The following is a 25,493-nucleotide window of genomic DNA, read 5'->3' on the forward strand; positions in this document are numbered from 1 at the left end:
TCGGTCACGCAGGGACTCCTGGGTAATGGAGTCCCTGCAACGCTCGCAGCCCCGCTGTATGCCTCAGCCCAGTTCCGACGTTCCTTTTCTTCCTTCCGACGTGCAGCGTGCATGCTGGAGACAGGGGTTCTACTACTCTGGAGTTCTTGCACCAGTTTGAAAATGCATTTGGTGGGGTTAGGGCTGGAATTAATTTCTTCTGCGTAGAAAGAGGCACGTGTGGAGCAAATTACTTTGTGATAAAGTTTTTGTTTGGCCAGGTATAATACTTTGTCACTATCTTTGTAGTCCCTTCTCCAAATTCGCTCGCCCTTCTTACAGTCTTTCCGCATGGATCTCAGAGTGTCATTGTACCATGGGTTGGAGGGGGATCTGCGCCCCTTGGTCCATTTAGCTGGAATGAGGGCATCTAATCCTCTGGTAATCCAGTCACGGAAGGCGGCATATGCCATATCAATGTCCATATTGTCCTCACAATGGAATGCTCCTAGAGTAGTGTGGAGGTCTTTGGTTTTAAGTTTATACCAAGGCCTCTTGAAAAGCCGGGTTGGCTCATCCTTGTTGAACATTTCCCTGACCATCATGGTAATTTTGATTAAATAGTGATCTGTCCATCCCATAGGTTTGGGCGCATCTGTCCTGACCTCCGGGATGTTAGTAAAGACAGGGTCTAATACATGCCCAGCCGAGTGCGTGGCAGTCTGGATTAAAGAGTCTAGTTGTAAGGCTGCAAGATCCGCCAGGAGATTTTTGATGGTAGGGTCATGAGTCAAATCAAAATGGAGGTTTAAATCTCCTAAAATTATGAAGTTAGCCGAACCCACAACCAAAGAGTTGGCCACCTCAAGGAGAGCTTCAATGAACTTAGAAGCAGATCCAGGGGGTCGATAGATATAGAGCCCTGACAAAACAAAGTGTGGGCCTATAACGATCTTAAATAGAGCGCTTTCACAACCCCAGATATCTTCTTTAGTAAAGGAGCAGGTGTATTGATTTTTATATATAACTGCTATGCCACCACCCCTAGCGTCCCTGTTTAAAGTCTTAATCTAGTACCTGTCTGGCAATGTGAGATTCGGTAGACTAGCCATGTTATCGCGAAGCCACGTTTCACATAAAAAAGAATGTCAGAATTCTCATCAAGGAGGAGTGTGCTTACCTCTAAGTAGTGTTTTACGAGAGACCTAACATTTAGTTGAAGAACAGTAAGTCGAGTTTGTTTAGGCGAGCTAGACTGTGCCCAGGTAGGCAGGGTCTGGGTGCAGCAAAATCACAAGACTTACATTGTAAGCGTGTCTGTCCAAGGTAGCCTGGTAGCTCGTCACAGGTCTGGCCAGGGTTCAAGGCAAGTAAGAGCTCCTTATCGTAATGACGCGTTTCCCGTAGAACTTGACCAGGGGGGCAGGCGAGAGGCGATGTCTTGGCGATGACGGGCGCAGACGGGCTTACCTTTGGCACGCCTTCGGCACGCTGCTGCCGCGCCCCCTGCGCCCGCCCGCTGCGCCGTCGCATGGTAATGTTCATTTTATCGACAGAGCGGAGGGTGGGAGGCAGCCAGCAACTAGAGCGCTCGCCCTGCCTTCCCCTCAAGATGGCGTCCGCCCCTCTCTCGCACCAGCACCTTAATCGGCTGTGCGAGGAGTGGGTAGAAAGAGGAGGTAAGGTAAGTATTTATAGTGCAAATAACAATGCTTGGCTTAAAATTCAGAGTGCCAGCAAGGAACACCCAATTTTTAAAACATGCAATTCGATGGTGACACAGAGCAAAAAAATTTATTAAAATGAATGAGGCGCAATTCAAGCACAAAATACTGCCTGATCTAATAACCCCCGGCTTTCCACCTCAAGGGTGTGCACAATGTTAATCTATGCGGCCGCGGTTTTTGGCTCTTGAAATACTTCGGGAGGGCGGGAGGCAGCCAGCAACTAGAGCGCTCGCCCTGCCTTCCCCTCAAGATGGCGTCCGCCCCTCTCTCGCACCAGCACCTTAATCGGCTGTGCGAGGAGTGGGTAGAAAGAGGAGGTAAGGTAAGTATTTATAGTGCAAATAACAATGCTTGGCTTAAAATTCAGAGTGCATGCAAGGAACACCCAATTTTTAGAACATGCAATTCGATCGTGACACAGAGCTAAAAATTTTATTAAAATGAATGAGGCGCAATTCAAGCACAAAATACTGCCTGATCTAATAACCCCCGGCTTTCCGCCTCAAAGGTGTGCACAATGTTAACAAATCAATTGACAAACCAAGACCAAGCAAAGGTACCAGCGTTCAAAGAACCATTGACACAACACCATCTACTAGTTCTATGACAGGACAGTCTTTTCTAGAGGCAGGCCAGCACCCAAACGTCGAACCAGGAGGGGAAAAAGTGGCAACATCAAAGGAACAACCGAGAGCCAATTCAACTCGGAGTCATCGTTGATCATAAATATTTCTAACACTAGGCTAACCAAACATCAAATCACTACGCTACAAAATGGAGCCTCAATAATACCCACTTATCATTCCAACAAGCTGGAAACTGAAATCGCTGTCTTTAAATTCATGAGAAATTTACGCCTCAAGCATTTTTTCAAAAACATCGTCACATATCAGCCATCAACTTCTTCTGACAACACCATGGGGTTGAAAAAATCTAGTACTTTATGGCTCCTATGAGCCACAAGATCTTGGACTCATATGATACTATTGTACTCAAGAAAATGAAAGAATTACACACCAAAACCAACCCAAAACCTTCCAATCTAACTTTTGAAGAAAGACAAACCATTAGATATAACCTGTCAAAAAGCAAACAAGGGAGGAGCCCTTGTCGTTACGGACACTTCCTTCTACCATCAAAAAGTTCATGAACATGTGATAGATCAAAGCACATACATGAAATTAACCAATGATCCGACAAGGGCATTCCAAGAAATTCTTAACAACATCATTGAAAAAGCTTATGATCAAGGCACCATCACAGATAAAGACAAAAAGTATTTACAAACTGAACATCCAAAGAGCCTCACCTTGTATATGTTATCCAAAGTACATAAAAACTTGAAGAAACCACCTTTCAGACCCATAGTGTCGACCATTAACACCATACACAAATCTACTGGAAAGTACCTTGACACACATTTACAACCCATAGTGCAAAACATGGTCACATACTTACGAGATACCACAGACTTTCTAAACAAAATCAATAACATTGAATTTGATGATGAAGAAATTATTACATTGTGCACTATTGACGTATGTGCACTCTACACTTCCATTCCGCACCAGCAAGGTATTGATGCAGTGGAATGCTTTCTGCTAAACCATCCCATCAAAGAAAATTGGAAAGTATTAATCTGGGAACTACAACAATTCACTTTACTTCTCAGTTATTTTTGTTGGAATGAACAATATTATCAACAACTGTCCGGTACATCCATGGGCAATTGCGCAGCTCCTTGCTACGCAAATCTTTAGATGTACAGATTGGAAATAGACAATATCTTATCCAATCCAAATTGGAATAACAACATAGTTAAATATTGGAGATATATTGACGGTATCTTTATGATATGGAAGGGAGAAACATCTGACCTTCTGCAATTCCTAGATTTTCTGAATCATATTGATGACCGGATACAATTCACACATACCATCAACCAAAAGCAAATACCATACTTGGATGTACTCTTCATAAAAACAGGTAGAAAATTGACAACGGATATTTGCACAAAAATCACTGATAGGAACAACACATCACATTTTAATAGCTGTCATCAAGTCGCCTTGAAGAAACACTTACCATACTCACAGATGCTTAGAGTTAAAAGAATCTCATCGAACAACGAAATCCTTGAAAAAAATATGACTAGAATGTTCACAAAATTCAAGGAAAGAAAATATCCCACTTCCTTGCTAGAAAATGCCGCTAGTAGAGTGGAAAACATGGATAGAACACAGCTGTTAACCAGCCAGAGAAAGCCGGATACTAGTAATAGACCAGTTTTCATATCAAAATACTCCACAAAAACCCATCAAATCAAAAGAATTTTGTTAAAATATTTTCCTGTTATACAGAATGAGAGTGACTTCAACGGGATTTTCAATACTCAACCTTTATTCGCATATCAACGCACCAAAAACCTAAAAGAATTATTATCTAAACCTCAAACACAAAATATTATCAAACATAAAGGAACTCTCCCCTGTTTGAATTGCAGTCACTCTAACAATATTGTTAGGAACCACCCTACCACACCCCACTAAGGGTACATCCATCCAATTTCGAACCACTGCTACATGCGACTCCAAAACCCTTGTATATCTTCTGAAGTGCCCCTGCGGGCTTCCATACATGGGAAAAACAGAGCGAAAAATTAAAACCAGATTGACTGAGCACAAAAGCAACATAAGAATGAAATCAGAAAAGTCTTCTATAGCAGTGCACTTTAACAACAACAGACACAACATCAGTCAACTGCGATTGTTGGTTCTTGAAGTTGTTACCACACTAGAAGGTGTGGACAATTGAAAAAGTTTGTTATAGAAGGAACTGATGTGGATAAATAGACTGGACTCTTGCCAGCCAAAAGGTCTTAATGACCGCCGTGAATATAGTTGTTTTTTATGATCAATTACCTGGATAGATATTATTACTGCACAGAGTATAATCTTTTTATCTTATGTATGTGTTTGCAACATGTGTATCATTTTCATGTTTACTATTGTCTGAACTGTTCAGCACAAACACAAATATAGATTCAGTTCACACAAAAATATTTTTTACACCCGTCTGCCGTTATACTCGGGTTCACTTTCTGATCTCTCCATATTTGCTCTTCAGAGCTCTGCGTCCCATTCTTTTCACCTCACGCCTCTACTATTTTCACTGATTGTCCCGATCGGCTGTTTTGATGCTCCAATAACATTTTGTTACACCGAGGATGACATTGCGCATTCACCCGATTTTTTTACAGACACCACTCTGTATCATAACTTGACGCGTAACGTTTAATTCCAGCACCAAGATTAGTATCACTGATCTTCCCAACATGTCGCCCTCCCGATACACGGTTGAAATGAGTAGTAAATCTTGTTGTCCTTCTTCGAGGCTGGTCTAGACACTTCCATTATGTTTCCCATCACCATCGCTTCTTTAAAAACTACAGCGTACGTTCTTTTTCAAAACGGACACTTTTTGTATCCGAGCATCGTACTCTCCACTCACAAGGTAAGCACCATGCATACTCGCTTATCTTTGGTTTTCGTATCTCTCCCTTACTTATGTTTAATAAGTATTCCACATTTCTTCCAGACATCGAGCTTTTGATTTTGACTCATACTATTTACTTGGTACCGCAGAGTTATGTTTTCAGCATGCTTCATTACTCGCTCTTTCACCATTTCTTGCACGTTTTCTGGTCAACCAGGTCCCAACATAGATTTGTACTTTTCTATGTATGCGTGGCATGAGTTTTTCCGAGACCGTATTCATAATGCCTTGACACATGGAAACACTTCGGTAACCTGATTTTCACAGTTTCATTCACGAGCACCACAAGTTGTATTACTGAGGCACTGTCTTTACTGTGTATTCGCCACACCAACACTAACACCACATTGATAAACCTTATACTCTAGCTGGTACAGGACTGTAGGGTCCAAATGCTTGAACTTTGTTTGATTTCAGGAAATGTTGTCCCCTGATGAAGGGTCCAAGACCCGAAATGCATACCCTGATGAAGGGTCCAAGACCCGAAATGCATAGGGAGGATTAAATGTGACATGTCATCTATTCACGATACCAAGAATAAGCCATACATGATATATATATATATATATGCATCTATGAAAATCTATCATAATGATGTTCGGAATATGAAATAAAAAGATATTCATTTGACAAAAAAGAAAAAAACACGGACAATTGTGAATTTATGTTTTCGTTAAAATTGAGAAAGGTTTATATAACCTAACCCGGAGTGCAACAAGGGGACCCGAAGTGACCTTCATCTTAGTGCTATACTTGGAGGTAGAGCGGATGGAAATGAAAGCAGATTAGTCCGGGAGGACCAGGCCCTGCATCATGGAGTCTGGTGGCTAAGATTTTGGCCAATCTCTTGGCGTCGGTGTTTATAACAATGTGGGGGGTTGTCCTTCTTGAGCAAAGTAAATCAGGGCTTCATGGAGTGTGGGTGGTAATGTGCCGGAGTCATAGACCTCAGCTTACATTTCTAGTAGGTGGGGCGAGAGTTCCTCCGCTTATTCTTTGTTGAATTCGCTAGGGAAGCCGTGCGGCCCGGGGCCTTGTTATTCGGGAATGACAGCACGCACTTGCTCCTCCGTGACAGGCTGACTGAGAAACTCCATTTGCCCGTCCGATAACCAGGCAATTGCAATGTCCGATAGATATGCATATATGTCATCTGTGTTAGCCGCCCCTTTTGTGTTGTATAAGGATTCATAGGAAAGTCTTAACTGTTCCAGAATTTCTGGGGTAGTGTAGTGGTCGGGGCCCTGGTCATCAGTGATCTAGGAAATAACATGCTGAATCGTGCGATCTTTAACCCTGCAGGCTAGGTGGGGTCCTGGCTGCCCACCCTCACCAAACGCACAGGCAATGTGCCGCAGAGATATATATTTGACCTCCTTTTCGACTAGCTCAGTATATTCTAGCTTGACTTCCATGATCGATGCCAGGGTCTGGGCACGAGGCGAGGCCTCATATTCTCGCTCAAGATCCCGCAACGTACTTTCAAGTATTATGAGTTGCCGCCGCAGGTCATTTAGGATACCGGCGGATGTGCTGATAGATGTGCCCCGGATAGTGGCCTGAAGGCCTCCTAGAGAGTTAGCCCGTCTGACACTGAGCCCTTAATGTCTGTGAAGGATTGCGTAATGGCATCATGAATGGTGGTGACATAGAGAGGGTCGAGGAGAGCCTCAGTGCAGAGGCGCCATGTGAATGCACGGCGTACAGTGCAAGGGAGGTGTAGTGTCATGAGAACAGGGCTGTGATCAGAAAGTGTGCGAGGCAATATGGCTGTGAGAGAGACCCAACCTCCTGCCGTTTCGCTCAGTAGCCAGTAGTCTAGGCGAGAGCAGCTGTTAATGTGCTGTGGAAATATGTGTTGCCTCACACGCGTCCATATTCCGCTGTCGCCAGATATCAATGAGACCCAATTCCGACATTGCTTCATTTATAACCTGGGCACCTCTAGGTGATTGGCTACCCCTACCACTGGCCTTGTCACAGGTGGGATCTAGATGGGTGTTAAAATCCCCTCCCCACAATATCACAGCTGCTGGCCAGGATTGTAACAAGGAGAGTATCCCTCCAAAGAATCCCGGGTCATCTTTATTTGGGCCGTAAGTGTTAACTATGGTAATGGAATTGCCCGCCAGGTTCCCATGCACTATAGCATATCTCCCGGCATCATCTATACTGGTTTGAAGCATAATGAAAGGCAGGTGCTTCTTCACTAATGTAAGACCTCCTCGTGAGTAGGAGGAATAGGAGGACGCCAAGCAATAGCCGGCCCATTGTGACCCAGTCTTGTGATCTGATTGGGGTGTGAGATGAGTCTCCTGAAGTAGGGCAATTGCAACATCATGTATGTTAAGGAACGCCAAGACCTGAGACCTGATCTTTGTAGGGTTGTTTAGCCCCCGTAAGTTCCATGTGAGGCAGTTAATTACCATGTCAGCAGGATGTGGGGTAAAGGCATAGCCAGGCATGAGCAAGACAATGCGAGGATGTATGAATGAACATTTGCAATTACCACAATATTGACAACAACAAAAGCCACAAAATCAAACCCCCCACCCACTTCAGCAGCCCCAACATGCCAAAGTCATCCCGAACCTCCCAATATAACCCTCGAAAAAAGGTTCAAGGGAGAGAACAATAGCGGGGAACACCTATAGGGGGCTGCAGGAACACAATACACTCCCGGGATAGTGGGAGGTGGCTGAGCTATATCGACAGATCTACCTGGCTAACAGCAGAGATTAAGTTGTTAGTGATAAACAGCGACCCCTTGCCATGGCATACAATGCCGCAGTAGACCAGTGTTGTCTGAGGTACAGGGCAATGTCTTGTTAGTGTCTGAAGACACAACGTCAAGTCAAACCTCAGCTGAAAAATAAAGGCACACTTGAAACAGGGTAAAGCGCATTTAAGTGGGAAGCACCAGCTGGCAACTCACGTGTCCTGTCAATGGAGCCAGTTGCATCCCCTGTCATCGCTTTGGGGTGCGGCTGCAGCATGTCAATGACTTTGCAAAGTCCATAGCAGCTTTAGGGGTGGTGAAAATCCTGGATTTTCCGCCATCCTGAATGCGCAGCAGCGCAGGGTAAAGCATGGCGTAAGGGATTTTTGCAGACAGAAGGAGCTTTTTAACGGGCAAGTATTCTCTCCGAGCCTCCTGCAACACCGCTGTGAAATCAGGATAAAATGCAAGAGCGTTGCCCTCGTGCGTGATGTTGCCTCTTTCACGGGCCAGACGAAGGATGGTGTCACAGTCCCGGTAGTTTAGTAGACGGGCAATGATTGGGCGCGGCGGCGCGCCAAGAGGGGGGCAAGCTGCTAGAGATCTATGAGCCCGCTCAACTATCAGCACCTGTGAGAACTGTTCAGCTCCAAATAGTACCCTGAGTAAATTTTCAGTATATGTCTCAAGGTGGCCCGTATTAGTGGATTCCGGCAGTCCGGTAAGGCGCACATTATTGCGCCTTGATTTGGCCTCCAAATCTTCGTTACGTGCCTCAATGACAGCCAGCACCTACTCCATGGATGTCGTCTTCGCGGTCACCTGCTTTAGGCCATCCTCTGCGTCGGAGATCCAATTTTCTTTCTCCCCTAGTCAGAGTGCATGCTTGCCCAGCTTCTGTGACATGTGATCCATACGGAGATTCAAGTGATCAATCTTGCCGTCTATTGATTGTAGACCGGTCTGGACGGCAAGGAGAGTTTTATCTGTGTTGAACAATTGATCACCAGGGGCGTCCAGTTCTGAGTCAGAGGCGGCCTGTTGAGTGGTCTTAGTGGCCCGGCGGGGCTTGAAGGTGAGGCGCGGCTGATTGCGCTCAGATTTCCCCATGTTTGCGCACCCAGAGCCGGAAGCAGGTGTGTGCAGTGAGCGCGGCGGCCTCCAACCTCAATGGTCTAACGGATGGATCAAAGCAGCAAAGAGGGGGCGATTGTGATAAATGGGGGAAGGCCCACGGCAATAATAGTGAGCACCGAGGAAAGGGGCACCACACGCCCCACTAGCAGAAGCTTGACAGTCACATCCACTGCAGTCCATCACCAGAGGGCATCTATAGATAGGGGTAGATCCAATCACAGCCTCTAAGGCCCACAGTGTCCTAGGCCCGCCAGCAGTGGGGCAGAGAGTGTAGCCGATGATGGGCCCAGAAAGCTATGACCGCTGCGCGGCGGTCCGTAGGCATTTCAATGTACAGGCTCTCATCATGAGACGCGGTCCCCGTCGGTCATCGGTACACAATTAGACGACGTGGGTATCAGGCTCCATCCACCAGTCAGCTCAATGCCTAGGAGCTCGCCACTCAGCACCCTTCGATATACAGGCAAATGGGAAACTCAAGGTGCACAGCAGAGTTTGTCCAGCACCATAACAGGCGCACATGAGGCCAATTCCTCAAATTTCACTGCAGCCAGTTTATCAGCAAGGGGCCCTCAGCAGCATACTGGCAAGTAGATAGTGAGCGGGCGTTGGTGCCGTAGCAAACGCAAGGAAGTGATGGCCTTTGAGCGGGAAAGGTATCGCAATATGCGTCCAGCACACCGGCCCACAGTCGGCTGTGTACCGCGATCGCGCTGCCTCAAATAGTGGTGAAACGCCGCTGGCTCAGCCTGTAACCGGAGCGCCATGCAGGGCAGGGCGCGGACCGGTACAGGTTCAGCAGTTGAAGCTACCGATACCAGCACCCGCCCCCGCCAGCACCAAGCACGCTGCCCTCTCGGCACCGGTCAAGCCACAGCAACTCCACACCGCGGCGGGAGGCCTTAGCTTTGTTCCCCCAGAAATCACCTCAGGACCGCCAACACTAGTCCACCATGTTGCTGTCGCAGGCCCAGAAGTATGCCATTCTCTCCTACGGTGTACATGTCGTCTAAGAGGCGTTCCAACACGGCAATGTCTGGCTCCACACTCCGCTTCTCTGCTGCAGCAATTGAAGGGCTGATGACACCAGATAGACAGGATAATGATCGGATTTGTAGCTCAGCCGATGGAGCTGCTCTAGGGAGCGGCCATATTGCTTTCCGCCCTCTAGCGCCTCCGGAATCAAGGATCATGTTAATGTAATAAAGGATGTGGTCTTTTTTTTCTCCACAGTAACAATGTGTAGTTTGTGAGGGTGGTTGCTGTGGGAATGTCAGAAGGCCTTCATGGAGTAAGAAACCAATTATGGAGAGAAAGGAATTGCAAAAAAAATCCTGTGATCTGTCAGTAAAGGACTCTTGGAAGGTGGAGGTACATTAGTAGTACCCAAGTGATTGTGAACTGGAACGCAGCTGGTACCACTTTGACTGATGGCATTTTTCACATTTTAGTATTATTATTTTTGCACGAAAATAGCAGAGTGAATACAAGTGGGTCCTGAAGAATGTCCTGAAGAATGTCATAAACAAGAAGGTCACACAGGCAGAAACATGTCGACTATAACTTAATAGGGAATATTTATACCCCTATTTCTCACTTAGCTTTTTTTAGCTCTAACCACCGGGGATACCAATTAAACTTACATTTTGTCTCCCATGAGTTAGTTTTAAATTACTTTTTATATTTCATTTGCACCATGCCCCTCACTCCAACTTCCATTGGATGATTTAAAAACACCTCATGCTCCTCTCCTGAGGGAGAGTTGCAGCCCATAATGTGTACTTTGTGGTCACAGTGTACAAGAGGGAACCCAATGATGAAGCATGTCACCTTTGGGTGAGTGAGGTTTCTCGTCTTTATAAGACTAATGCCCTTTTTCCCTACATCTACACCGTAGTTAGTTTTTGCCATATCATTTACAAACGTCCCGGTACTTTTTTGTGAGTATAATGTCAGAAGAGGCCAAGTGGTAAGAATGGCCAGGTTAGGGCTTTAAATCAAGCCCCTAAGCAATTAGTTCTTTTTATCGCCACCTTTCAGCCATGTAAGGATGCTACATGGCCAGTTTTATATAGGCATGACCAGTATTTCAATTCAATTAAATTTAACGAGATTTGTAGAGCGCGCATCTACCTCCAACAGAGGTCTCCCGGCGCTGAGGTGAATCCAACAGAAAAGGAGGAGGGAGAAGGACTGTATACTAGGGAAAGGGGAATAGCCAGGTCTTCAACTCTTTCTGAAATGCTTGTTCAGTGTCTGCCTCACAAAGGTGGACAGGCATGGAGTTACACAAGGATGCGGTTCTCACTGAAAAAGCTCTTCCACCAAGCCTGGTTTTAGAGAAGTGGGGGACCCTGAGAAGTTGCTGAAGATTAGATCTCGAGGTCCTTGCTTGATGGTATTTCCGGAGTCTCTGTCTCAGGTACCCCGGGCCCCTATCCCTGGATGCTCTATAGGCGAGTGCCTTGAACTCTATCCTCTTTTGGACAGCCAGTCAGTAAAGGCTCCACAGGTGGGTGGAGATGCGATTTTAATATATATATTTTAATCTATATTAGGTATATAGGACGTCCTATAGAGGGCAACATTACTGCATTTTGCAAGTTTATACTGTAGAGTATCTCAAAAGTAGATTGTTGGGATGGAAACTTCCCTTGTGTGGTGTTGGATATACATCCCTGCCCTGAGTGCCCCAGCTTGCAACAATATCTGGACTACTGCTACTGATTTTTTGTTGTGTGAGAAAAGACACACCGAAAAGCAGAGGATCAGGGCATCCGCTATGCACTGATACAACTCCGTAGCAGTGAAGGCAGCAAAAAGAGTGCGCACTGGTGTGAAATTAGAGAGTTTTGTAAATCAATAAAGTCACGCTCTACTCTCTGTGGTCCCACCGCCCCTGGGCCACCTGAAACAAAACTGCAATATTAACAAAAGGAGCATGCAGTTCATAGATACTTCAAAAGCAATATGCTATCCAGTTTCAATGTTACACACAAAGAAAGTCTTCAGGGGGTCTCATAGTGTACTCTTAATTCTTTGTTTATTCCGTAGTCCATTAATTCATCCAGCAAAAATCAATCAATACAATCCCGCCAACGCGTTTCGTCCTCAGTGGACATCATCTGGGCTGACATTGAAACTGGATAGCATCTTGCTTTTGAGGTAGCTGTGAACTGCACGCTCCTTTTGTTTTTATTCCATCCTCTGTGCTCATCAAAGCCTCTTTTATTCCAGGAGGAGTTGCTGGTCAGTGGGGCCTAGGCTCATTGTCAGGAAGATGGTGGCACCGATAAGGTTGGCACTACCAGGGGAATTTGGTACAGAGGAAGGCTTATTCCTTTGAACCTTTATGGCACATATTTTAGTGAAGGCTGACATCCATGTGTAAGCCCCGGTAACCCACTTGGCCTAGGGTGTGCGTCACTCTGAATTGGAGATACTCCTGCTGCTGCCCACTGTCCCTTTGACAAAGAACTGTGTAGAGGAAATAGAACTTTAAAGGAGGTGACACCCCCAATCTGAATTTCAACAGCCGGACACTAAATCACAGATGTGTCTGGATTTGAACTATAAATGTGGGAGTATGTGCCCCATTCTTTGTTGAATAGCCACATCTCATCAGGAAATAGAATATCAACAAGACTTCTTTGATGCTGGAATTAGGACCAGGGACATAGGTCTGCCAGTCTTCCTGCCGGGTCAGAGAATATGACCCAGGGAGTCAAGACTACTAGTCGAAAGCCTGGAGCATTAGACAGCTACCTGCTTGCTAAGAACAGAGCACCCTGTTAGGAGGAGTTCACTGAATCTGTCTACCTGACAAGAAAAGCAAGCCTTATGAGGAGGAGGAAAGAGAGCCTGCCAAGACCAGCGCACCATGTGAGAAGGAGAGCGGCTAGAGCCTATCTGCTTTTCCAAGATCAATAAAGCCCTGTGAGGAGGAGGAGAGCACCAGTGTGGGGATCCTGGAGATTGGCTCCTGATGAGTGAAGTGTGAGACTGGTTGGCCTGGTCAGGACTGCAGCAGAAGTGTGGACCATCCACATCGATTCTGCAAAGTTGGTGGTCCCTCGTGTTGCCAGGATGGGAACTTTGCAAAATTCTGTCTGCTATCCGTGTGACCGACAGTGTCAGCAATCCCTGTGTAAGCATGGGCAAGGCCTCAGTGAAGGGTGGGCTGGCGCCTATCAAGGCGCCGAAGTCGAAGAACCCAGTTTGATCAGAAGTGGGGCCACTGTGTAGTGCGAGCTGTCCCCCTTGTGTGAAGTCAGCAACCCCAGTGTTGTCAGAAAGGTGGCAACTGTGAGGATCAGGCTGTCGCCAATTTGTCGCCCAAGGTCAAAGACGCCTGTGTGATCAGGAAGGGAGCCAACATGTGATCAGGGCCATTGCCCTGATTCGTCATGTGAAGGACGCAGGAAGGAGCACTTACCAATCACTGTTGGACATCTGACATCAACTGGGGACTGAGTAGGCTATTGCGTTAGTGGGGAAATACAGCAAGAGGTTGTGGGCTGTCAGTAGTAGAAGACTGGAGCTCACAGAAGAGTTTCACAGGTCTCCCTAGGTTTCTGTTTACCATTGGGTCAGGTAAAACTATTCCAGGCTGTCGAACTTGTTGGAGACTTGCACACATTAAGTACTTAGATGCTGCTAAACAGGAACTCTTAAGAAAAAGCATGAGACTTTGGGGTGCGTGGGGCTAGTATGAGATTCATCACGGAGTCACCTCCAGTGCAGAATAGAGAACACCACCCCGACTTGAAGGGACCGAGGGACTTAGGGATTCCGCCCAGCAAAGCAGCAAATTCAGAGAGAAAACAAGCTGGCTTTTACATTACACAGTGCGAGGATGATGTGGGGGGGGGGGGACTGTCTCTGGGCTGTTGACGGGGGCGTGTTGACACAGTAAGTGTGCACTGCCTGAGGCACAGAGACAGATAGAGACAGAGATAGACAGACAGGGACAGACTGACAGATAGAGACAGAGCCATATAGAGGCAGAGACAGATAGAGGCAGAGACAGACAGATACAGAGACAGATAGAGACATATAGAGATAGAGCCAGGTAGAGGCAGAGACAGATCGAGGTAGAGACAGACATCGATAGAGACAGTGAGAGAGAGATAGAGGCAGGGACAGATAGAGGTAGAGACAGATAGCGGCAGAGACAGACAGAGATACAGACAGAGAAAGACAGCGAAAGGGGCAGACAGAGGCAGGGACAGGGGCAGACAGATAGATGCAGAGACAGACAGAGACAGAGAGGGAGACAGGGGGAGGGAGACAGACTATGACAGACAGAGACAGATAGAGGCAAATATACAGGGAGAGGGAGACGGAGGGAGTCAGAGGGAGAGAGAGGAAGGGAGTTAGACAGAGGGTGACAGAGGGAGGGAGGCAGAGAGAGAAGGAGACAGAGGGAGCGAGACAGAGAGGGAGACAGAAAGAGAGAGGAGTCAGAGGGAGACAGAGGGAGAGAGTCAGAGGGAGGGAGAGGGGGACAGACAGACAGAGGGAGACAGACAGAGGGAGACAGACAGAGGGGGTGATTTGTAATCATCCAGTGTTCAGTGGCTTTAAAGCAGTCACCTAGTCTTGAACTTTCAAAATTGTTCAGATTGTCCAGTTTTGGGATGATCTGTGTGTATGCTCAGCACAGTTATATGGAAGATTCATTCATATTTTGAATCGGGCAAGAGGTGTATTAAAGTCTTACCCTTAGCTATTGGTTATTAAGTGTACCTAAACAATGAACTTCAGTGAAGCAAACCTGTCACACACTGTAGCGGAGGTACATCTGCTCTTAAGGTTTCCACACTTGTATTGATGCTACTCCAAGGGTATATATATAGTTTTACACCACACTCTGATTTAACACCTTAGTGTGACTTTTTGTATGATTTTTTTATTTTATTTTATTTTTTTTATTTTTTGAAACCTTTATTGTGCAGAAATAGCGAACAAATACGGGCCTACAACCATCCGGCCGGCCTCGATGACATTGTAAGCACATTTGCAAGGTAGACGGATCCCAGCAGTATCGCAATACAAGTTAACAATCAGTCCGAGTTACACTGAATATCATTGAACTGCCGAGAAACAGGAGGTATGAAGGTTAATTTTTAAATTTTTAAGTATACTATAGAGAATAGAAACTAAGAAGGATCAGGGACCAAACAACCCATCGAGAACCGGAGCGGGTAACGTCCACCAGCGGGCATTCAACAAGCAAAAACATAGTCAATGTAGCGGCACAAAGTAACATATAAGGATAGATCATAACAAATCATGCTGCGTGCCGATCGTTACCCCCCCCCCCCCCCCCACCTAACCACCCCACCGATCCAAAGAAAGAAATAAGAAAGAACAGGAGTCAAAAAGGATGAAAAAATAAGGCCCATAGAACTGAAGACAAAAAGAAGCCCCCCCCCCCCACCCCCACCCTACACGCATGCAGAGGCTACGGCCTACCCCCCCCCCTTGCAGTGTGCCTGTCGCCCAAAAAGACCACCCGAAATACAGACAAGAAAGAAAAGGAAGAAAAAAGAAAAAGGAGTCACATAAAAACCGAAAGGAGGGCCAAACATGTGTGCTCCCGGTCTCCCCAGCCACGATACATCCTCCACCCCATGAAACAGAAGCAACAGTAGCAAATAACAGTTACGAGTGCAAATGGGGAGAGACATCACATATTGCGCGTCCGAATTAGTTACATAAGCATTCCAACCTTATTCTCCGCCAGCCAGTAAATCACAACCACAAGGGGAACCACCTAGCCCTGGCCTGATCGTGGATGCCTCCCGAAACATGACCCCTGGGGAAAGCCAGCCCCAACCGAAACAAAGGGACAAAATGGCCACGAACGGGAGAGGAGAGGCACGTAAATACAAAATGGACGTCGCCAGTCACCATTAGTTCCGTCTTCCTCAACGAATAGCTCCCCCAGGTTCGCCCGATGGCACAAGTTCCACAGCAGGGAGAACAGAGTCCGCAAAGAGAGGGCAGGCGAGGGGGCCAGTAGCTGCAGAAGCGGTGCCCGAGTCAATAGTGGTGGAAAAATGGACAAAGACTCATTCCTCGGAGGAGGGAGAAACATTGTAGCGCAGTTAGAGCTGGCGGACGGCCGTCCGCAGGCGCCAGTACAATCAGAGACAGTCCACTCCCCGTTGCAACCATGTGGAAACACTGTAGCCCCTTCAATCACCGGCCAAGGCAAATCTGTACGTTGCTGGAAGCAAGCCAGCCGTGTCCGCCCCAGTGCGAACGCGATGTCATCAAACTTCTTACCCAGTACACGGGAGCCATCTTCCAACGCAGACCGTAGATCACAAAGGGCAGCTAGGACGGCACCACAGGATAGTACAGACTGCGGTCCCCCCATCTCAGCATCACGAGAGGTCTCATGCAATCCGTGCCACAGCTCAACACCAGTCAGGGTATTGCAGTCCCGGGGCAAGGTTAAACGATCTTTCCCATTCTGTGAGCCATCGGGCATGTCCATCCCATCGGAAAAGCAATGGGAAAACGGGGGCGAGAGCGGCATTGGCAAGCTGCAGTCTGAGCCACTGACGCTAGCATGGCCCACTGCCATTAAACGACCCTTACAGAGAGCCATCTCGTCTCCGGCGCAGAGCTGGGGCAAATTCAGGAGTGGTGATGTCGGGCAAGATCAATAATGGAGTCTGCACGGCACACCTCCAGCGCTCAACAAAGAAAGTGCATTCACAGTGAGTCCCCTCCTCGCAAGCGTGCTGCAATCGCGTTGCGTGAGAAACAACGTCGGAGCAACTAAATCCAGTCCTTTTCCCCTTCAAGAGGCAACGCTTCCCAACAGCCGGCTCCGCCTGGGCCAATCTGGCCGCTGTTGATCCATCCGAGTCCGGCGGCGCACGGTGGCACAGGTCGCGGTTCCAGGGCTGCGGAGGCCGCCAGACGGCTTCGCAATATCTCCGGTCACCAGGCAGAGACCTCGGGAGAACGCGAGCGATGTCAGCGCGTCTTCACCGGCGTCCCACTGCAGAACAACAGCAGGATAGAGATCAGGATTTCGGTGCGGGGCTCAAGGGCTGGCGGAGCCGGGAGCCTACGCTTCTGCTCGGGTCGCCATCTTTGCTCCTCCCCACTTTTAGTATGATTTGCGCCCCAAAAAGTATTTCTACATTCAATAAAACACCACCCTCATTAGCCAGAAAGTGAGCTAAATGGCCCTAAAAAATCCTAGTCACGTTAGAATCATTTAAGAATCGTTCATGCAAAGAGACTTCTATACAATTTGAGGTACACAAAAAGTAAAATTGATTCAAATATAATACACGTTGGCTTCCCATTACAGTAAAAAATCAATAGCCCTAACCCTTCAGAAAACAACAAACATAATGTTCTAAACTTAATCTTCTCCTTGACTTGCCTAAATCAAGACCAATCCATTAAACAAATAAAAGCACAAACCGGAAGCATCTCTCTCATCACCCAAACTCCTAGTTTATTAAGTTGTACAATCACCGGCTGGGATACAGAACAAATAAATTAATTCAGCCTTCACAAGCCCACCACAGCATGCCAATTTGGAAACTATACGTGGGCAGGAATGCCAAGATCTGCACACAAAAACTGTCATATTATTCCAATAATTCATCCAAGACACACAGTCTTAGTGAAAAAAATAAAAAGGCTAACAGAAGCAATCTTAATCTAATACAATGTCCATCTATGAAGAATCATACACCCACCAAAACAAATCAACATCTGCAAGCAGCTCTTAGGAACTCCCGCTCTCTGCTTTGGCCGAGCACTGTGAAATTTATGAATTGATCCTCAATCTCAACCATTTATTTATCTATTTATTTTCAGGGTTTTGTATAGCGCGATCATGATCCTTACAGGTATCAGAGCGCTTTACATACATATGAAAGGAGGACAAAAGATAGGCAAACTTAACAAGGCAGTTTGTGCAAAGATGCCAACCCTGCATGGTAGTAGAGTATGATTATAACATTGTGGTCGAATCAAGTGCTGAAATACAAAGTGGAGAAACATAGGCAAGTAGTCTTTGTAATGTTTAAGTTCAAGTGAATTTAGCCATGAGGATCGATTTGACTTCTTTTTTGAAGTATGCAGTGGATGAGATGAGTCTAGTTTCTGGCGGGAGGGCATTCCAGATCCTGGGGGCCATCCCTGAGAAGGAGCGCTTGCACATTTTTTTCTTGTTGAATCTTTGCGGTTTCAGAAGGAGAGTGTCTGCGCTTCTTGTGGCTCTTGAGCCTCCTGAGATTGTCAATTTCTGAGCAATGTAGCTGGGCGAGCTATGATGTAAGGCCTTGTGAGTAATGCATGTGATTTTCAGGTGAATTCTGGCTTCAAGAGGTAGCCAGTTAAGAGATTTTAAGTCAGGGGATATGTGTGAGCGTTTTTTTGATCCAGTAACCATAACTTCCTATTTCTAACTGAATCGTGGTTTGACTAAACCTCACAGACTTCCACTGACTAAATGTGCCCATAAGGTTCCACCCTGAAACACCTTGACAGATTGGGTCGAAAAGGTGGTGGAGAGGCTCTGGTTCATAAATGGAACGTATCATGTAGGTGGGCGAACCGCTGGAAGCTCGAGCTCTGGCTTAGCTTGAGGTCCTGTTGGAACATCGAGTCCATAACGAGTCAAGCTTTCATGTGACGTCTGTCTTCCACCCTCGTGCACATAGAGGTAAAACCAAAGCATTCATGTTTGAAATAAAAAGAAGAAACAAACAGATTCCCATTTAATAGCTGATTTGAAACCAGAATATCTGCATTAATTGCAGTTTTCCCGTTAAACAAATTGGGTGATCTTGGCAAATGTTTTATTTTACTCATTCTTCTGTTCCTGACTGCTGCATATGAAAGCACCTTCAAATATGTCAGTTGAGAATACCAGCTGTACAAAAGCCATTTGGACTTAACCTATTGTGTTTAATTTACTAGACTATAATGTTGTTCCCACTGAAAGATTCTTAGTCACCCACAGGGTTCATGAGACAATGGTTTTGCCTCATAGTTTATTAATGGCACTATTGCCAGGGTTGGGCATAATTGGTTGCAAATTTATGTTTAAAAACTATCACTTTTAATAAGTACTTTTCAGAGCAGTGCTAAAATGTGACATATTAATGTCAATGCTTCCACATGTTAAAGAAATACAGTTTTTTGAATTTTGGAGACCTCATCATACCTTATATGATGTTTGTTGTATGACTTACATGGGAAACATGTTCAAGGCTCTGTTCCTGCACAGGCGCTCTAAGAGCCGAGCCAGAACCTTAGCTCGGCTCTGGCTTGCCTGGCGCTGTTAATTTGTTGGCTCATCCACCTCTAGTATGATGTGCAGTGGTCTCCACCCAATAATTTAGCTCTTTCCAGGGCTTGACCACAGGTGCCCCCCTCTCACTCTTAATAACCCTACATACAAACCTTATATGTCCTCTGCGCTCAACTAATCCTAATCTAGCTATTATTCCACGTGTTAAGAGAGTAAGAGCGGGAGCCCGCTCTTTTTGTGTAAAAACCCCATCTCTCTGGAACTTGCTCCCCCTTCCATCAGGAGCATTCAGAACCATTTTCATTTCAGGAAAACACTGAAGACCTGACTCTCCTCTAGTTGGGGTCCTTTTCTCTCCTCACAGTTTTAAACTGATGCTGCAGTCTGTTTCTTTCAATGGGAAGCCCTGTTGCTGGGGCAGCCATGTGCTTTACAAATTTGATAACATAGCATATACAATCCCTCGGGCAGAATACTACTTTATCAGAGCTAATCATAGACCTCATGTCCAATCTCATCCCACCTTCAACAGGATTATCTTTCTAGGTGATTTAGGCCAACATTTGGAAATGTAACTAGAACAAGCACTGGCATATATAAATCATTTAAAAATTTGTCAGATTGCCACAACTCTGCCACCCAGGTAACCCCCCAACACCTACAGTCCCACCACCCATCTCACACTACAGGCAAAACTCATGACTGTGTGGCAAACCAACTAAAGAAATACATATTCAAGAATGACCTGATTGGATCCTCCAATTAGATATTCAATCCGGTCAGACTATCGTTAACTAACCTCCATTTTGTGGATGATGCACTTAATGACCTAGATTGCAGTGAGCCATGTAATTTAGTGCTTCTCTATCTACCCGCAACATTCAACATCATCAGCCACAACATTCTCCTCAGCGTCTTAAAGAATCCGCAGGGCTTAGATGGCCTTCTGCTACAATGGTTCACATTTTATAGGTCCAACAAAAAAATGGAAAGCCACCTCGGCAATTTGAGATTCCCTGCCTTTTTATATCGTACGTCATTCTGCAAGGTTCCATATGTGCCTCATAGTGTTAAATATTTATGTGGTACTTTTAGGTGACCTTCTCAACAAAATTGATATAAAATGTCTGTGAATAGTGATGCCAAAACTAGGGGTGGCCGTAACTTGAGTAATTTGCTGTAGAGCAAGTTTGTGAAATTACAGCAACATTATACATGATTGCGCAGAATTATGTGATGATAGTAATCCAGCATTTTGCTATAAGAAAAATACCTCTAAAAACAGCAGGATATAAACAGCAGCAACCACTCGTGCTTGCTGAATATGTTCCTGTGGTCCTGCGGTAGACGTTTTGTGACAAATTACTCTGCAAACCGGTGTAGTCGCATACTTTTCAGTCATTTTGTGTCAAAAGAGTAACATGAAATAACCAAAATTATTCCAGTTGCTTTGGCATAATTACAATTTTGCCCACGCCTACCCCAACATTTAAAGGAAAACACCTTTGGACAAGCTTTCTCTAGGGCTGCCCCCAACCTCTGGAACTACTTGCCACTCTCCGTCAGCAAAGCACCTTTTTTACACATTATTAAAAAGAAATCTTTCTAGATGGTTAAGATGGTTAACCTTCACTATCCTACTAGTATGTTGACTCCAGATCTGCATACTCATCCAGACTGCCTATGGATCCTCTGTCTTAAACAAAGTAGAAGGTTGTTCCTGGTGTCAAGATGCGCACCGTAAACATGTTTAGAAAACTACGTTCTACTCTTATCACTCCTGTATTATTCTTATCTGGCTACCTGACACAGTAATGTGTATTCTCTTTCACACCTACAAGCTTCTTTTTTGACTTGAGCCATGAAAATAAAATTGGTGTTGTCCTGATAGCTAAGCCCGTGGGATGTTTATTGTTTATAAATCCCCACTGTGCGAGGTGGCACTAGATTTTCGTTTCTTACATCCCGGCTACTCATTCCTGGAAGTTCAATACCTTTGTTTCTTTGTTATTTCTGAAAATATTTGTAATCCCAACCTAACGAACAGTGCTCTGATGCTCTTGAGGCCTGGTCCATGCTATACAAACATTTGTAAATACATAAACGTTGCAGTTGCATCAAGAGCACATTTGCACAGAACTGTGATTTTTTTTAACCTATTTGTTATGTTGCTCCTAAAGTTGATATTATGATGCGGTTTGAACCGAGGTCCAATTTGCACCTTATTGTTAGTGCCTAATTGTGATTTTTGTTTCCAAATATGTTTTTGTACCTACAATTATGTTGGTATGTCTGTTAATCACACAATGTGATAGACTGGACTCTATGAAACGTTTTCAGCGGGCAGCCTTCTTGTTTCCTTCACATTTGATCACAAACATTGGCACTATTACAGAACTGAGCAGGTAAAGAAATACAATTGTGATTCATCATGAAAAAAGCATGATACACGTCATACACCACAGAAAATGTGTGCCCGTGACGTATACAGTTTTCATCAACATCTATTTGTTTTTAAAAAAAGCCTCTCTGTATTGTTAACATGAGGTCGGGGTGCAATGGATAAGAAACGGCAGTACAGTAAGCCTCCTTGGTCAGTGTACCTTGCCAATGGATCTGTTTCAGCGTGTCGTTCTACATCTTAATTCCTCTGCTAGTTGTGGAGGAATGCCACAAGGAAGAGTATATGTAGTATAACTCTCTGTAAAAGAAGAAGCCAAGCAAGAGGTTGTCAATTCCTATCATTCATCTGCACAGGAAGTGACATCACTAGACTTTCCATCTTCAAGCTGCACAGAAAGGGACATCACTGGTTTACGGACAAAACTCTTTTCGAAATAAGAAGCCACACAAGAGTACTTCATTTTACATCATCCATCTGCATAGAAAGTGACATCACTGGACTTACCATCATCCATCTGCATAGAAAGTGATATCACTGAACTTCCCATCGTCCATCTGTACAGTAAGTGACATCCCTGGTTTCCCATCCACCATACCCTGCGCTCCTCCCTGGACCTATTTAATGGCAGCTGCAGTGTGGATGTGCAGTGGTTACGCTTAAGGTGTGCTGCAGGGGTGCCAAAGGCAAACACATCTGCGTCCGTCCGTATATTGGCTGCGCCCAGCACCAGGAACGTTGGTTATCCCCCTCTCACGGATACTCTGATGCAATCCTCCGGGCTCTTAACCCCACCTTTCGCTCGCTGCAATGCTGCCATCTAGCACCACAGAACACGGAAGGAGTGTTTACTTGCGCCTCCTGCAAGTTGTCACGCACTCTCAAACACTCCACACCCACCACTCACACCAACAGCACCCCACTTGCTCACACTCACACAGACTAAACACCACTCAAACAAAATGGCACACTCATGCATGCTCCTTAACACCCGCTCACTCACCAAACATGCCATGGAGTTATAGAACCTGCTGCACGACCACGTTCCAGATCTGCTCTTTCTCACAGAAACATGGCTAAACCCAACCTCGTAACCAGACGTCACTACTGCCATCCCCGCTTGCTACAAGATCATTGGGCAAGACCATCATCAGAATCCCAGAGGTGGAGTTGCTATCATATTCAAAGATACCATCAGCTTGCACCACCTACACCCCCACTAGCTACACTGAACACCTCACGTTCAAGATGCATGTCACAGTCAACTTCTCCTTGGGCAGAACCCTCATATACAGAGCACCTGCACCCCTCAACAATTTCACCAGTGACATCACAGACTACGTTGCATTCCTCGTTATTAAAGCCAGTACCTTCACCCGCATCGGAAACCTTTACTTTCACCTACAAGACCACATCAAACCAAACACTATGTGCCTTCTTCACCATCATCAAAGATTTCACCATGCCTCGTGCCACCGCCAGCAACATCACTCCCTCACAAGATCTTTTTAACAAACTATTGGAATACATCAGTGGGGCGCTGACTGAGGAGCTGGATGCACATAGTCCTCCCATCGGCCTATATTGTGGACCCCTGGGTGCTAACATGATCAGGTTTGATAAGGGTGTGGTGCCTCCCTTGCGAAGGTCACAGCTGTGGCACATGTCCGCAGGAGGCACAAAACGCATCCCCAATGCCAGAGGGTGCTGCCTAGTCTCTGTAGGTGTGTCCATCCATCCTCTGCTTGGGATGGAACAGTTGTTTTTCTCAGGCACTACTTCGAAGTGCACCCAACTTCAGACACTAGCAGTGAGGCAATCAACCGCTCCTGTGGTGTGTTGCAACAGGAAGGACAGAGGTCGGTCCATCACTGGAGGCAGTGAGCATTCATTATTCTGGCTCGTGAGGTGGGGCACCAATCATGGCCACTGTGGTGTCCTCCCCAGCCCAGGAGTAGGTAAAAGACCCCGCCATACGCAGAGCTCTGGTATGCACATCTTTATTCTTCAGCCCACAACCGTTAAATGAATGGGGACGCTTTGCTGTAAATCCTTGGAGTGTGCCGGGCTGAGCGTGCAGAGATCCATATTGCTCACTTACTGCCAACTTCTCGCGGAACCCGCTTCGCGGGTCCCGCATCGCTGGGATCGCCTGGTTGTTGCCCCAGGACTTGCCTGTTTGCTGAGAGGTGGGTCGCAGGAGCTGCAGGGCTGCGAGCAGAGTGCGGGGGCTGGGACTACCTATCCCAGAAGCGCCTGCCGCCCAGATCAACAGCACCTGGGCTGCTCTCCCTACGGGCCCCTCCCCATCAGCTGGAAATATCCGAGCCTACGCTCTACCTGTGGGACGCTTTGCTGTAAATCCTTGGAGTGTGCCGGGCTGAGCGTGCAGAGATCCATATTGCTCACTTACTGCCAACTTCTCACGGAACCCGCTTCGCGGGTCCCGCATCGCTGGGATCGCCTGGTTGTTGCCCCAGGACTTGCCTGTTTGCTGAGAGGTGGGTCGCAGGAGCTGCAGGGCTGCGAGCAGAGTGCGGGGGCTGGGACTACCTATCCCAGAAGCGCCTGCCGCCCAGATCAACAGCACCTGGGCTGCTCTCCCTGCGGGCCCCTCCCCATCAGCTTGAAATATCCGAGCCTACGCTCTACCTGTGGGACGCTTTGCTGTAAATCCTTGGAGTGTGCCGGGCTGAGCGTGCAGAGATCCATATTGCTCACTTACTGCCAACTTCTCGCGGAACCCGCTTCGCGGGTCCCGCATCGCTGGGATCGCCTGGTTGTTGCCCCAGGACTTGCCTGTTTGCTGAGAGGTGGGTCGCAGGAGCTGCAGGGCTGCGAGCAGAGTGCGGGGGCTGGGACTACCTATCCCAGAAGCGCCTGCCGCCCAGATCAACAGCACCTGGGCTGCTCTCCCTGCGGGCCCCTCCCCTTTACCACAGACCTACAAATTGACTAGACCAGCGACGCTGCGCAGGAGCGCGCGGGAGCGACCGGGAGAAGCCCGGGACAAGGGCGGGACCGTCTGTGGCCGTCAGGGGCCGAAGGAGGCCGGGCCGGGCCCCCCCTCTTGATCCCCTCCAGCGCCACAACTAAGGATATGCCTACGCCCCCCCACGGGAAACTCCCTCCAGGGATGGTGCCTCCTGTTCCGGGACACTGGACAATTATTTCAAATCCAACAAAGGTGAAACAGACCTGGAAGGTTCACTTGAGAAACGTAGGGCGGAGCGCAGGCGCTCCATTGAATCTATGAAAACCAGGCCTCTGCTAGAGATCATCCCCCACCCCACTACCCAAGAGATAGGTGCGCCATCCACTAGCCTAGACACCTCAACAATAGAGGATTTCCCTGCTTTACTAAGGGAAGTTTCTTCGACCCAAGGGACACCATCTGACAAAATCACAGAGTCAGCCCCCCTAGAGATCTCCCATACCCCTGTCGACTTGGTAACTCAAACCCAATCAGTACCAATGGCCAATAAGAACAAGCCTAAATTAAATGTCATGGCAGAGATACACAGGCCCCCACCCAGTAAACGGGCTCGGAAATCAGCGGGGGGTCGGGGGAAACCCAAAATATCGCACTTGGATTTTGGTAAGAGGAATACTAACACCATCATAGCGAAGAAGAACACGGAGACAGTCCCACCATCTAAGCTCTTAAACCCTAGCATA

This window comes from Lissotriton vulgaris, chromosome 2_1 (genome assembly GCF_964263255.1).
Source record: "Lissotriton vulgaris chromosome 2_1, aLisVul1.2, whole genome shotgun sequence".
NCBI classification, from domain to species: Eukaryota; Metazoa; Chordata; class Amphibia; order Caudata; family Salamandridae; genus Lissotriton; species Lissotriton vulgaris.